Below are 15,659 nucleotides of genomic sequence, written 5' to 3'. Positions count from 1 at the left end.
AGGATCTTCCAGTTCCAAACCTTCCCACAGCCAGGGACACCTTCCACCATCCCAGGCTGCTCCAAGCCCTGTCCAAGCCGTGCTTGAGCACTCACAGAGATGGGGGATCCATGGCTTCTCTGGGAACCCTGTGCCAGGGCCTCTCCACTCTCACAGGGAAGAATTTCTTTCTAATATCTAACCTAAATCTATCCTCTGCCAGTGTGAAGCCATTTCCCCTTGCTCTGTCATTCCATGCCCTTGTTCAATTCCCTCTCCAGCTCTCCTGCAGCCCCTTTAGGTACTGCAAGGGGCTCTGAGGTCTCCCTGGACCCGAGACGCGAAGCAAAGCATGCTGCATGGTTCAGGGGGCTGCAATAAGTGATACAGCCTTTCCCCCACCTCACTGCTCTGTGTCCCGCTGGCTGCTGCAGGATCACACAAAAGAACTGCGGCTTGCTTGATTCAATCCCATTTTCTGCTAGGAAAGATGACCTGGAGCTCTGGAGGGGGCTGCTGATCACCCCTGAGTGCCTCCCCACAGTGCAGTAGCTCACCTGCACCTGGCAGCCCGTGGGGAGACACACATCCCAGCCATGCCGCCTAAATATTTCCCATGCAATCAATTCCAGGGTATAAAACCATCAAACAGGATAACCTTGTGATCAAATGGCCAACAGAGAGAAGCGCTTAATATTCCCCGCTCCAGGTAATGAGCCGTATTTCCAGCCCGGGCCCCGAACACACATCACGGCGCGCTAACTGCCCTGCGCTCGCCGGCACAACAGCTAAAGCAGAGATTAAAGGCGGGGGGGAGAGAGGAGGGAGGGCAGAAGACGAAGCTCGGGGAGGATGGGATGTGTGCCGGGGACACGTGCAGGGGGCGAGGCGGGAGCGGCCCCCGGAGCAGGGGCAGGAACGGGAGCGGCCCCGGGGCAGGAACGGGAGCGGCCCTCGGGGCAGGGGCAGGAACGGGAGCGGCCCCGGGGCAGGAACGGGAGCGGCCCCCGGGCAGGAACGGGAGCGGCCCCCGGAGCAGGGGCAGGAACGGGAGCGGCCCCGGGGCAGGAACGGGAGCGGCCCTCGGGGCAGGGGCAGGAACGGGAGCGACCCCCGGAGCAGGGGCAGGAACGGGAGCGGCCCCCGGGACAGGAACGGGAGCGACCCCCGGGACAGGGGCAGGAACGGGAGCGGCCCTCGGGGCAGGGGCAGGAACGGGAGCGACCCCCGGAGCAGGGGCAGGAACGGGAACGGCTCCCGGGACAGGAACGGGAGCGACCCCCGGAGCAGGGGCAGGAACGGGAGCGGCTCCCGGGACAGGAACGGGAACGGCCCCGCTCCCCACATGGCTCGGCCGCCTGCGTGCGGGCCGGAGCCGCTGCTGGCCCCGCAGGTGAGCAACAGACGGCCCCGGGCTGGGCACGGATGGATGGAGAGGCAGCCAAGGCTCTCCCTGCAGGAGATCCGCCTGCCGGTGAAGGTTATCCCGGGTGATGGGACAATCTCCGCTCTCTCTGCCCTGCTTACAAACAGCACATCTTAATTCAGGCTCCGGGTCCCCGCGTGGACAAACAGATTGTGAAGGTCGGGGAATAGAGACACCTGGGGAAAGACAGTGATTTAGTGGAACAGAGCAATGCAGTGTCTCGAGTCTGAGCGGCTCCACAGATAACACAGAGAGCTCAGCCAACTCCGACAGCCGCTCCAGCAACACCCAGCCCATCTTTCACAACACTCGCGAACGGAGCTAAATCACTTGTTCTGCATTTCTCTTTCTGCTTTTCTCCCCCTTTATTTCTGGATGCTACTTAGTCTGCTGCTGACTCCATGCAAGGGGTCAGAGACACTGCACCTCTTCCATCTTCCAGCACAAACTGGAAGATGTGGAACTGGCAGAACACTGACAGCTCCCAAAATTCATCTGCCTTTACCCCTGAGCCACAAGGCTCCTTCCCAGCACGCCAACAGGCAGGACTCATTTCTGGGATGTGCAGCCTCCTGCTGCAGCCCTGAGCGTCAGCTGGGGGATTTCAGCAGCATTCCTCAGCTGGTGCAATTTGTCCTGGCTGCAGAGCTGCTGGCAGAGATCCAGCACCAGCTGAGAAGCAGCCACGGGGCTGAGAGCAGGCTCCAGCTCCATCCCACCAAGGTGCCCACATCACGGAATCTGGCTCTGGTTCCTTCCATCCCACCAAGGTGCCCACATCACAGAATCTGGCTCTGGCTCCTCGCTGGTTTTGACTTTGGCATTTCAAGGCTGCCTGCCCACATCCCACACCCAGGCACCTGGCAGCCCAGGCACCAGTCCCAGTGCACTTCCCTCCTCCCTGGCATCCCCTACTGCAACTTCTGCAACTGCAGACACAGGGAGGCTGCAGAATGCACCCACCAAAGCCCCAGATCTCCCCCAGCATTGCCACGTGGGTTATTTTCACCCATCAAACTGAGACTGGCAGGTTGTGGCTCCCCTCCTGCCCTGTCTGCAGTGAGCCTGATGCTCCTGCCCCGCAGCACAGCCAGGTGAGCAGTGGTGTTTGAGCTGAGGATGTCAGGGAAAGGGATTCCTCACATAACATCACCTGGGAGAGGAGGCAGGAAATGCTAGAAAAATGCCTAACAATTGTAATTATGTCCTCCTGAAATGGCTACACGATGTCAGACAAGGGCTGGCATATCTTAGCACAACTGAACCTGGGTGGATGCTGTTCCAAGCCAGTGATTAATAGCCTGCAAGGATTTGTTTTGGCAAGGTGGAAAAAACTGAGTAGAGTGTCTAAAAAGATGCCAGATGGATGGCCTGGAGCAGAGCCCCCCAGCCTGCCACCAGCACACTCCAGAGCAAGGGCCTGCTCCTTATTTGTGGGGTAAGAGCCTCCTGGCAGGGAGCAGCTCCTGCTGCTGCCCCAGCACTCCCCGAGCTGCTCCCAGAGCCTGGCAGGGCAGGTGCAATGCTGAATGCAAGGGGCAGCCTGCAGGCAGGGGGCTGGCTCTGCCTCCTGCAGCACGGCATGGGGAGGCAGCTGTGCCACCATCCCTGCAGCAGCCGCGCCACCAATCCTGCAGCAGCCGCGCCACCATCCCTGCAGCAGCCGCGCCACCATCCCTGCAGCAGCCGCGCCACCAATCCTGCAGCAGCTGCACCTCCTCAGCAAGTTCTGGGCCTCCTTTCCACTGGAGTGCCCTGACCAAGCCCAGGCTGCTCTTTCTCCCCTTGCCCAGCAGGCAGCACTCACTCATTTGCCCTGGGATGATGAGACATCCCCTTGTGGGCACCCAGAGCAGCAGCTGCTGCTCCAGCAGGGCACAAGCACAAAGCAGTGTCCCTCGAGAGGGCACCCAGCTGCCCTGGAGCAGGGGCACAGCGTGCCCGGTCTGTACAGGTGCCCAGCCTGCACAGGGTGCCCATCCTGCCCAGCCTGGGGAGGATCTGCCCTCTCCCCAGAGCCCCGGGACAATGTCCCACCATGCCAGCAGGGACCCTGTCCTTGAGAGAAGGGCGTACTGGGGAGGTGGCAGCAGAGCCCATCCAGCATCGCTCATCCCTTTGGAAAGGAGGAGGCAGATCTTGGCTGTCTGTGCCATCAGGTACCAATCTCTCAGTGTCTGCTGATGCCAACCTATCCTGATTGTGAGGCTCAGGATAAAAGTGAGCCCAGCTGGGCCGTAAGATATATTGTTTGGATCAGGCTGAGAATCAGTTATGCAGTGTTTTATTAACCATAATGGATAGCTGTGCCTGGTAAAATGAGTAATAATCTTGTTTAAGGGCTCGCTCCTGAATCACACAGCGCTGTTGCCAATGCTACAAACTTTCCTCACTGCTCTGCAGGCCAAATTCTGTCCTGGAGCAAGCAATACCCTGGACAGAAGACCACAAATCAGACAGAAACAGCTTTCTGCCTTTTTTCATAAGAAATAGAGGTAATATGACATGTAGCATCTTCCATCTCCCAGTCCCTCTGATTTTCACACTCCATCTCATCACAGTCCATCAGCAGAGCTATCTCACCCAGCACTTACCCAGCCTGCTGCTCCACATCCAGCCTGGTGTTTCCCTGGCACACAGCTCTGCCTGGGGTAAATGGCTGCTGGCTAATGGAAGGAAATAGAGGAAAAAATAATTTACATCAGCTGAGCATTCTGTACGCTGTTATTTTGTGATCATCTATAATTTTGATCTATTAACAGTAAAAGGTGCATCTGTTCCCTGGGTTCATCTTGTTTACAGGTGATGTAAACAAAACCCAGGGACTGGTGAGCTGTTTGGGGGAGAATTTCTATTTCTGCAGACACCCCTGAAAGCCAGGGTGGCACGTGGAGAGGGACAGCACCCACCTGATGGAGGAGCCAGGAGGAGCAAGGAGACACCACAGCCATCACCCAGCTCTGGGCAAGGAGCAGCAGGAGGGACAGCACCCACCTGATGGAGGAGCTGCCTTTAGAGCAAGAGCTGCTGCAGCGTGTGACACCTCAGGAGTGCCACGAGGAGCCAGGAGGGGCAAGGAGACACCACAGCCTTCACCCAGCTCTGGGCAAGGAGCAGCAGGAGGGACAGACACCCAGGCACTGGGCAGAGCACACAGAGCCAGGAGAGAGCTGCTCAGCCTTGGGGACAGCAAAGCACACCAACACTCACTGGGCTTCTGCAGCAAGTGCCATGGGGACCACTCTCTTCAATGCAAGCTGGTTGCCTGTTGCAGACATGTTTTATGAAAAATCCATCCCTTAGGATTTTTCCTCCTGAGAAGCTGGGAGGCCTCAGGAACAAAATGCAAACAATGGTTATCTGCTGCTGTGGAATGCAACAGGTGCATCTGGGATTGGTCTCATGTGCTTGTTCTAATTAATGGCCAATCACAGTCAGCTGGCTTGGACAGAGAGTCTGAGCCACAAACCTTTGTTATCATTGCTTCCTATTCTATTCTTAGTCAGCCTTCTGATGAAACTTTTTCTTCTATTCTTTTAGTATAGTTTTAATGTAATATATATCATAAAATAATAAATCAGCCTTCTGAAACATGGAGTCAGATCCTCATTTCTTCCTTCATCCTGGGACCCCTGTGAACACGGCCACAGTTGCCCACCCCTCCAGGAGCCTCCTTTAAGCTCTGTTTTGTCCCAAGCCCAGGAGCCATCTCCCTTTTCCTGTCCCCTGCCCAGCCCAGCAGCACAGCCACTGTCCCCTGCTGTCCTCCCCAAGAGATGTTCCTGCCCACACCAGGTATGGAACATCTCCCTGGGATTGTGAATAAAACCCCATCTCCAGAAATCACAGCCACCAGCAGCAGCTCAGCCCAGCGGGCTCTGGCTGCTCCTGTCATTCCAGCACTGAGGATTCCATGGCTCTGGGCTCTGCAGAACCTGAGCTGGAATGGACAGAGCTGGTGCAGGTATCCAGCAAAGTTGCAGCAAACAGCTTATTGGAAACATTTAGCCCTCTTTCTGTTCATTAACGAAGTTCAAACATACTTTGATTTTGTTTGTGTTTGCTCATTATTGGGAGCTGCAGAGGGATGCTCTAATGGGGACGCTCCAGAGGGGCACAGGCTGCCCGTGGTTCCCAGGCAGGCAGCAGCAGCCCCAGCACGGCCCTGCAGGATGGAAACCTGGCCGGGATTCAGGCTCCTTCCACCTCCCCACCCTCCCTCCCGCAGGCTCTGCTGCGAGCAGACTTTGCTCCAGACGCCGAGAGCCATTTGAAGGGGTTTGCAAACAGCAGCACGGCTCTCATTGAAACAAACCTCCAGCAGCCCGTGTCACCAGGGAGAGCAGCGGCTCTGGGACCATCCCCTGCCCCAGCTCTCATTGAAACAAACCTCCAGCAGCCCTGGAACCATCCCCTGCCCCAGCTCTCATTGAAACAAACCTCCAGCAGCCCGTGTCACCAGGGAGAGCAGCGGCTCTGGAGCCATCCCCTGCCCCAGCTCTCATTGAAACAAACCTCCAGCAGCCCTGGGACCATCCCCTGCCCCAGCTGCCTGGGACACGGTGCCACAGCAGCAGCCTGGAGCATCCTGGCCACGGGCAGCTCCTGCCAGCCCTGCCGTGCCACAGGGAATGGACACCCCATGGCCAAGGTGCTCCCTGTGGTGGGAGCACCCCAGCCCAGGCACAGGGCCAAGCTACGTTCTCCACCCCCACAGCAATTCCTGCACGGATAACAGAGCTCCAGGAGCATGAGGCTCCCACATGGGCGAGGAGAGGCAGAGCAGGGCCATGAGCTCTCTCCTTCCCCTGCTGCTGCAGCCCCTCCGACCTGGGCCAGGAGTCTGGGTGACCCTGGCTGGGGGAATCAGCTGAGAGCTGTGGGTAAGGCACAAACCCCTCATTTATCCCATTACACCAAGAGGTGTTGGAGCCACTGCCACATCTCAGCACTGCAGAGGGTCTCACCAGACCCAGCAGCGCTGCCCTGCTCCTGTTGGAGCCACTGCCACATCTCAGCACTGCAGAAGGTCCAACAGACCCAGCAGGGCTGCCCTGCCCCTGTTGGAGCCACTGCCACATCTCAGCACTGCAGAGGGTCTGACCAGACCCAGCAGAGCTGCCCTGCCCCAGCTGTGGGACCAGCAGCCACCACAGGGACGTTCCAAACAAGGAGCCCACACCAAGCACCAAAAGGGTTTGGTGTGAATGGTTCCAAACAGCCCCAAACCTCCTGCAGCTGAATATTCCAGACCTGCTGTGCCACCCGGGTTACTTCACGCATTGCATTGCACAATCCCAGTTTATTTTGGGAATTGCATGGTGATGGATAGCTAGATGGAAGGAAAGGCCATTATATGCTATAAAAAGCTGCAGAGTCTTCCTGACTGCTCTGTGACAAACCATCTGCTTCTCCTGCACCTCCCTTTGTTTATCCTGCTCAGCTCAGCTGAAATTAAAATTGACAAAAGCAATTTCTCCCGATCAGGTTGGGAAGATAAGGAGAGAGGCTGCTGCACACAGTGCCATAGAAACCTGGGCCACTCCTGCACTGCCTCCTGCTCCTGTGCAGCAGCTCAGGCTCTGGGGAAGTGCCCAGCTGCAGGGGAAGATCCCCCACTCCTGCCAAAGGAGAAACACAGATGGATTTAGCCACGGGAGATCCATCTCACAAAGGCAGCGCTGAGAAGGAGTTTTGTTTTAGCCCTGCTCCCATCCCCTCCCCTTGGATTCAGGCGCACAAAGTGGCCCCTTTGATTAGAAAAGCACATTTGGATGGAGCTGGAATTATTTCCCCTTCAAGGGAAAGGAAGGGGAGAGGCAGCATATTTTCTTGGAGAATATTTCTGGGGCATTTGAGAACCTTCTAGGTTATATTTGCACTGCTAAAGCACTTTGCAGATCAAAGCACTGAAAAATGTGGGTCCAGGCTGCAGACACAGCTGCACTCAGCCCTGGCACCAAGCCCCCAGGACTCGGTAGCACAATCTCTCACAGCACACCTGGCAGGGGGGTTCAAAAGCTCTGGGATGGAAGAGAGCCCCTCACCAGCTGCTGGCAGCTCTCCTCAAAGGGCTGGGGCTCAGCATTGCCCCTCCAGCCCAGCAGGGTCAGCTCCTGGAGCCCATCTGCATCCGCCAGCGCTGCTCAGGAGCCCCAGGCAGGGAGTGCAGCTCTTAGAGGATGAGGGACCTTCATATTTCTACATCCAATTTCTTCAGACATGGTAATAGCACGAGGCCTTTTTTCTCTGAGATGCAGGAGCAGCTGCTCAAGTCTCCACTGAATTAAGCTAAGGGCAAGTTTTGCATTTTGAAGAGAGATTTTTTTGGGTCTGGTATTTTTCTTTCAAACCTGAGAGCAAAGAAAGACATCACAAAAACATCAAGCTGCAAGACATGCCATTTTCCCTGTGCTGGTGTAAGTCAGGAATCGCTGAACAAAACCACAGCCCGTGTTCCTGACAAATTCCCCCATGGGCCGAGTAAAGGCTGGAGAAATTCCACCCAGAAGGTAATTACTTTCTTTTTTTTCCCCTTCCTGAAGTGATTAGAGTGGCAGGAAGGCCTTGGAACAGAAGCACCTGGGATCACAGGAGCAGCAGCGCAGCGTGAGCTGGAGCTCTCTCATGGGCTGCAGGTGCCAGGATTGGCAGGGCAGTGCAGCAAAGTGAGGGGACTGCCAGGTGTCACAACCCTTCTATCAGTTAAATTTGGAGGTGGGAACCTGCAGGGCCGAAGGGGAGGCCAGAGAGCTCTAGATGGGAGCAGGAGCCCTGTGACACAGACTGCACCTTCTGCAGGCACCCATGGCCCCACGGTCACCTCTCAGAGCCCAGGAAAGCCGCCCCAGCTCAGGTGAGAGGGAGCAGGGGGCCCTGGCTCCCCTCCATTGCCCTGCACTCACTGGGAGGGCTCACACGGCTGCAGCAGGGCTGCTGCCACTCACTGCCTGCACTCCATGCAGGGCCATCGCAGCTTTGATTGCATTACACATCAAGGGGCAGATAATGCTGATAAACCCCTCTGCAGAGCCACAGCCAGCACGTCAATGGAGCCGCTCTGGATTTGCATGGGATGCATTACCCCGGGCTCTGGAGCTGCTCCTGGGCTTGTCCAGGATAAGCAAGATTAGATCTGGATCAATCCCAGCCTTAGTGGGGCTCAGCAAGATTAGACCACAATCAGCCTGGCTATTGATCCCATAATTTGTCACTCCTGTGCTGGGGAAAGCATTCCCCTGCAGGGACAGAGGCTGCCCTGGCACAGGGGTGGCAGTGCCAGCCCTGCTCCCCTCGCTGTGCTCATTGGATGTGTCACTCACTCAGCACTGCCATTGTTCCCTGTGACAAACTGCTTAAAATTCAGCACTGCACTCCTCCCCACATGTAAATGGAGACAGGGATTTACTCCAGGACATATATTTTGCATTAAAAGAGTATTTTAAGAGTTGGAGTAAGGACTCACCTGGCTCCTCATCTATCTGCAGCTAATGAATCCCCACCAAGCAGCAGCCCTGGGGCGCCCAGGCCTGGGCCAGAGCGTGGCACAGGCAGAGGAGCAGCGTGGAGCCTGGGAGGGAAGGCTGGGGAGAAGGGACACAAAGAGAATGGGGAACGACCCACAGCACCCCAGCCTGGCAGCCCGTGCTGGCACCAGCCAGGGCCAGGGGACGTTTGGTGCCTGGGAAAGGGACCTGACTTCATCCAGACCTTGCTAAACTCCCTGGGATTTTGAAGGGTCTGATATAATAACTCATTTGGTTTAATTTTTCTTTTTTTTTTTTTTTCCATCAGCTGCTTTTTATGCATCCCTGACTGTAGGAGTTGGAAGGATTCAAAGACTTTCAAGCCTGCTGTCAGCTCTGGGGCCCACAGCAAGCAGGGAGGAGAGGGAAGAGCTCTCCTGGCCTCTGAAGCCTGCTGCTCCTCAGGGAGCAGTGGGAAGTTATTTCTGCAATATTGCAGCTGGATCAGCCGGGGAGGGGATGACACGAGACGAATGAAATAATGGTGCTCTGTGGGCTGAGCAGGGCAGGATATTGCCCTGGCAGCGCTCCTGGCAGCAGGCTGAGCAAGGCAGGGAAAACACAGGCACAAACCTTCTGCCTCCAGCAGCAAAACCTCCTTCTGTGCGCGCCTTTCCCCTGCCTTGTCCCTCCTGTGCAAGGCAGGGCCATTCCCGGTGCACAGACGAGTTCCTCTGATCAGGAGCACTGCACCCAGCTTGATTTGTTCAATGAGACCAGCCCCAGTGCTGGGATTTTATCTAGCCAAGCACACACCTCCCGAGGCGTCCCTGTCCTGCTCTTTGGAAATGTCACCTGCTAGAGACAAGCATTTGGCAGGTGACACCAGTAAACCCCTGGGTCCCACTGCTGCCAGGGAGACCCTGATGGGCCATGTCCTTTGAGGCCCTCTCAACCCCATTGTCCTTTCCCACAGCAGGGTCTTGCTGTGTGCTGGGGGTCCCTGGAGGGTTCAGCCGCATCTGCAGACAGCGGTTTCTGCAAACCACCCTGTGCAGGTTTGTTCCCCCTGCTTATCCCAGTAAATGTGTTTCACTTAATCCAATTTGCTCTTGCACTGAGGCACATCAAACACAGTGGCTGCCGACCAAATATTCAAAGCAGCAGCTCCAGGCCCTTGCTGGTGGCTTGGGAGAGGAGGAGGCTCTGTGTGGGCATCACCCATGGAGAGGGCAAGCAGCTCCCCAGCCCTGGGACGCAGCTGGGGTCACCAGCGACCAGCAGCAAGAAACACGGGGCAAAAAGGACTAAATCACATTTGTACAGCCTCCTCCACCGTGTTTCCCTGCACTATTGAAGAGACAACATGTTCTCTTCTAGTCTTTACTCTTTCTCTTTTGCACTCAATCCCTGCTGTGGGCGAGTGAGTTCAATCAAGCGCTCCAAGCCCAGGTTTGTGAAGACTCTCTGATCACACTCTGGGTGTGGTGTAGGGCTAGAAAGGCATCTCTGGTCCTGCAGCAGGACAGAGCCAGCCCTGGGATCAGCCAGAGCTGGAGCTGAGCTGCCCTGGGCTTGGAGCTTGATTTAATTCCATGGCCAGTCACAGTCCAGCTGTCCGGACTGTCTCGGTCAGTCACAAGCGTTTGTTATCATTCTTTTTCTATTCTTAGCCAGCCTTCTGATGAAATCCTTTCTTCTGTTCTTTTACTATAGTTTTAATAGAATATATATATCATAAAATAATAAATCAAGCCTTCTGAAACGAGGAGTCAGATCCTCATCCATGCTGGAGGTGCCTGCAAAACTCCCACACCCCACAAATGCCCATCCATCCACCCCTCAGGGCCCTGCAGGAGCACAGGAAATGTCACCTGCAGGGCCCCCATGGGCAGGAAGGGCTGGGGGACAGGGGCAGCCCCTCCACAGCCCAGTGAAGGCAATGGGGCTGCTCCCCCTGCTTGGCAGGACGGGACTCTGACCCCCGAGGGCACCCATGAGGGTACAAGGCTGCAGCAGGCACCAGCATCTCCGTGGGTAACCCACCCCTGCAGGGCAAAACTGATTTTTTGGAGTTAATCTATTTACAGAGCTGGAGTTGAGCTGGCTTTAGGTGCTGCTTAAGCTGCTTTCCCTGAGCCTCACGTTCAGCGTTTGCATGGTGGGATTAAATCAGATGGGGCAGCAGAGGTACAAACACCTCTGGGTGTCTGAAACCTGCACACCCAGGGCAGGGTCTGAACCTCCTCAGAGCCCCCCATCCTGCAGGCCTAATGCACCCCCTGTTAGTGCAACAGCACAGCAACCCCAAAAGCTGCAGGGTGCAGCACTGGAGGGTCAGAGCCCCCCAGCCCAAGGGGCTGCAGCCCAGCAGGACCCTCAGCACCCCCCAGCAGAGATCCTTCATGCTCTGGGAAAAAGCTTAGCGAGGAGGATTTCTCCTCTCTGTCATTAACCTGACATAATGTCTTTCCTGCTGGCAGCTTTCAGGCTCAGCAGGTTTGTTATAAAATTCATTATCAGATATTGCAATCACAGTCACCTTTATTGGGCTCTGCATTTACAATAATTAGGCCAATAAACACTGATTTATAAAAATGACAAACAGGAACTCCCAGTAAGCAAGAAAAATGCGCTTTCTTTAGCAAGCAGTTTCTCACAGGGTGGAAAAAAAATTGTAGAAAGGTAGGAACCAATCACTGCAGGTGACAGCAAAGCAAAGCAGATTCTCCTGGGAGTTTCCACATCCCAGCCAAGCCATCAGCAGGGACAGTGCCAGGGTCCCTTCCCGGGGGCTGCAGGAGCAGGGGAGATGCTGGAGGGGCAATGGGAAGAGGAGACCACAGCAGGTGGCACAGAGAGGAAAAGAGCAAGGGGAGGCAGCAGGAGCCAGGGGGGAGAGTGGGAACAGAGCAACGGCAGAGAGAGAAATCCAAGAGAAGGGAAGAACCTTGGCAGGGAGGGAGGAAAAAGAACCTGCCAGGTATAGCAAGGGGAGAGCAGAGCAGAAAGAGCGTGAGATGGAGCTTCAGGCCTTAACGTCAAGGAAAAAATGAGAGAGGGAGGTGTTGTCTGAGAGAGGGCACTGCCGGTGCTCTGTGCACTGCCAGCCTGCTCCAAAGGCTCTGCTGCCACTGCCCCACAGCTCCCACCTGCCCTGTGTGCCCCAGAACCTCCTCCCACCTCCCTTTCCTACCTTTTTGTTCTGTTTCCTGTGGCTGATGCTCGGCCCCCGGCACACATTGCTGCTGGGAGCCCTGCAGCCCCCCTCTGCCAGCCGGGGCACGCCCCAAACCCATCCCCTATATACCCCCCCAGGCAGCTGAGCAGCATTGGCCCCAAGCACCTCTGCTCATGAGGAGCACCTGAGGGCCCAGGAAGGGCAGGGCTGTCAAGAGTGTCCCCATCTGGGCACCCCAGGGCCCCCCAGATGCCAGGGAGCGCCCAGAGGGGAGCCAGCATCAGCTGGTGAACCCCAAACCCACGGGGATACAGAGCCTCCAGCACTGTGTTCTGTTTGAGGCAGACGTGGGCAATCGTGCTGACTTTGTTTCGTTTTATTTATTTTATTGATTTTTAAAATAGCTGCTTTTTTCCCAAAAACACCCTGGGGCTGTGAACAGCTTGATGTACGTGTGAGAGCAGGGAAAGAGGCAGAGCTGGAGCTGCAGGGAAACAGGTGAGGCTGCATGGGGACTCCACGGACAGGAACCAGGCAAAGCCCATCTCCTGAGCCTCAGAACCTCATCAGAATAAGCAGGCAAAGCCCATCTCCTGAGCCTCAGAATCTCACCAGGAACTCAGTGCACCCAGGAGAGCTGGGGAATTCACCCTCCCAGCACTGGGCTGTGGTCTCAAAGGACCAGGGAAAATGGTGTTTGCATCATCACTGGGCAATTAATGGTAAAAGCCATCAATGGGAGAGTTAATGACATTCAAAGAAAAATTAACCGTGTTGAAATTCTTCAGTTTAATGGATCCTATCTTGATTAGCAGCATGTGGGAGTAATCTCAACTCTTTCTTTACTTGCTTTAGAGTAAACAACATTAATGCATGTAGCAGGTGACAGTAAAATAATTCAGGAGGCATTGTGGTGCTGCACTGATTCAGTAGGAAACGTTCAATATGTTAGCATTAAACACTTTAGGTTTGCTAAGCAGTGATAAAACGCTGGTTATTCTCCTCACACAGTCCCAGAGCAATGCAGGCCCTTTCACCAAAATGTTTCTTCTCCCTGTGGAAGAGGGCTGGGAGAAGAGACTGACCTGGCAGTTCCTCAGAAGGGACCCTGGTGCTGATGATTTCATTGCTGGTACCCAGAGCATCCCTGCATCCTGCACAGCACCACACCTGCACCTCCATATCTGCAACCCCACACCTGCGCCCCACACCTGCAGTCCCACAAGGGCATCCTCTCCTTGCTCTCCTTTCCTGCACACCCCAGAGGAGCTGCAGACCATTCCTCAACAACCCCCAAACTATTTTTAATAATGTAATTCATTTTTTCTGTGTGGCACCAACACACACGGAGCTCTCAATTACATTTTAGCTGTCCCAGAAGGAAGCAGCTCTTTACTGAGGAAAGTGACTGATGCTGGTGCAGATTATGGGTTTGATCTTTGCATTCCAGGTATTCAAAGCCCGCTGAAAATAAAAACTGCTCAGCACACACTCCACAGCCGAGCTGAGCCTCGTGCATGGGGAAGCATTTCGGGAGAAGTTAAGTGTTTGAAGTAAAACTGCGCAGTCGTCTGGTAGAACAGAGACATGGAATTGTTATTTATCAAGATGAAGCCGGCATTTGGATAAAATTCTCCGGCGCTGTTAATAACTTCTGTTGACGAGGGAGCTGCGAGAGCGGCGCTGAGGCAGCTGTCCCCAGAGCTCGCAGGAGTGGGATTTTTCATGGGCTGTGAGCAAGGCAAGCGTGTGCCTGCTGTAATAACTTTCTGGGCGCCTCCGTCACAACGGCCACCACGAATTTATCTTTTTCTGCTCGCTCCCAGAGCTTTGTCAGTTTTGAGTAATTTGCTGTGAGTAGCAGCTGCTGGAGTGCCACATGGCCACGTGCGCCTCCGACATGAACTCCGGCTCCCCGAGCAGTTTTATCATCATGATTAAGTTTCTTAACTTGAATCAAGGATGTCTCTGGAGCTCCCTACCACGATGTGAACTTAAGATAAACAATGAATGATGAATAGGCCAATTACTGAAGCCTCCCTTGCTGGAACCCTCGACTGAGGCTGGCTGATAAGAGGAGGCACACGTCCTCTCCTCTGGCAAATGTTATCCAAAACTGGACGGTTTGAAGTGAAGACAGTCCTGGCTAATCAGGCGCTGGCTAATGAGCACCTTCCTTTTATGTGTGATTTTTCCCTTTCTCTGTTTGCTGTCCATAATGCTGGAAGTGGAGAGGGAGCTCTCAGCCCGAGCCACGTGCTGCAAATTCTGCACCATGGTACAAATCCCTGCCCTCGGCCCCAAATGCATCCCAGCACGAGGCACAGCAGCAGCAGGCTGTCTGTCCAGGGCTGTCTGGTGGTCCTGCACATCTCCTGCGCTAAGGAAGCCTTTGCTGAGAGACCCACCCAAAGAGAGGAGCAGCCATTCCCAAAGCAAAGGGATACAGAGAGCACAGCTGAGGATGGAGGGAAGAGCACCTTGGAGCAGGGCTGCAGCGCTCCAGCCGTGCTGTCAGCCAGCATTCAGCATTTTGGGCTGAAGCACCAAACAGAGCAAAGCAAGAGCATTTTCCCCACTGAGAGATCTCCAATGGCAGACAAGGCCGAGGGCTGCAGTGGAGGGGGCTCAGAGGGTCCCTGGGTGCTGTGGCTCCGTGCTGCTCCTGTGCCCCATCCAGGAGCAGCTGTCACCGCTGCCAGCAGCGAGAGCTGCCTGGCACCACGTGCCACAGCAAGTGATATGATTTACTTGCTACCTATGGAATTGCCCAATTAATTCACTATCCACATTAATATTATGCCTCATTTTTAACTTTACTGTCTCCATCGTTCCAATTTAGTGCTGCTCAGAGATGCTGCCACTGACCTTAATGGGTTTTTCATTATAACAAAGAGCACGATATTAATCACGAGGGGCTTTCAGCTGGAGGCTGCTGCCCAAGCCCCACTGCTTTGAGGAGCTGCTTTTTAGTGGTTTGGGGACCTATTTTATTTCTGCCAGGCTGCTCACCCCCGCTCACAGCGTGCACAATCCTTTGTGCTGTCCAGGAGGAATTTCTTGGTGTAACATTTCCAGGCACAGAGGTTTTATGCGGCAGTCAAGCCACGCTGCAGATATGATAGATTTTTTCTGGGCAAATTGGAACACGGAGTAGAAAACTGGAAAGGATACACCAGTCATAGCCAATGAGCCTCTTATTGTCCTGAATAAAAATCAAATGCCTTTTAATCATTTCAAATGTTCTTCTGGGTATCAATTAGTCACACATTAATATCAGTATTGCTTCTCTTCCCCAGTTCACATCAGATTAAATTCTCCCCTGTCATATACACTCGCTCTCATTAGCTTCATGGAAAACTAGTAATTGTTCCCTCTCCATTGGCATTGATGGGAGATCTTCATCAGAACTGCTTTTTATACAGAGGACCTGCTTGTCATCCTAAGGATGCTAAGAGGTTTTCCCCCAAAATTATTGTCTTTTCATAAAAAATCCTTTTTTTTTTTTTTCACTCTGAAATCCTGAAGTCTGAGCCAGAGCATTAGAGAATGGGAAAAAAAACCCCAACATTTTCATGAGTGCCATCCCGCAGTTTGTGCCCCTCTG

Source organism: Ammospiza nelsoni, chromosome 15 (assembly GCF_027579445.1).
Source record: "Ammospiza nelsoni isolate bAmmNel1 chromosome 15, bAmmNel1.pri, whole genome shotgun sequence".
NCBI classification, from domain to species: domain Eukaryota; kingdom Metazoa; phylum Chordata; class Aves; order Passeriformes; family Passerellidae; genus Ammospiza; species Ammospiza nelsoni.
This window is presented reverse-complemented; position numbering follows the sequence as displayed.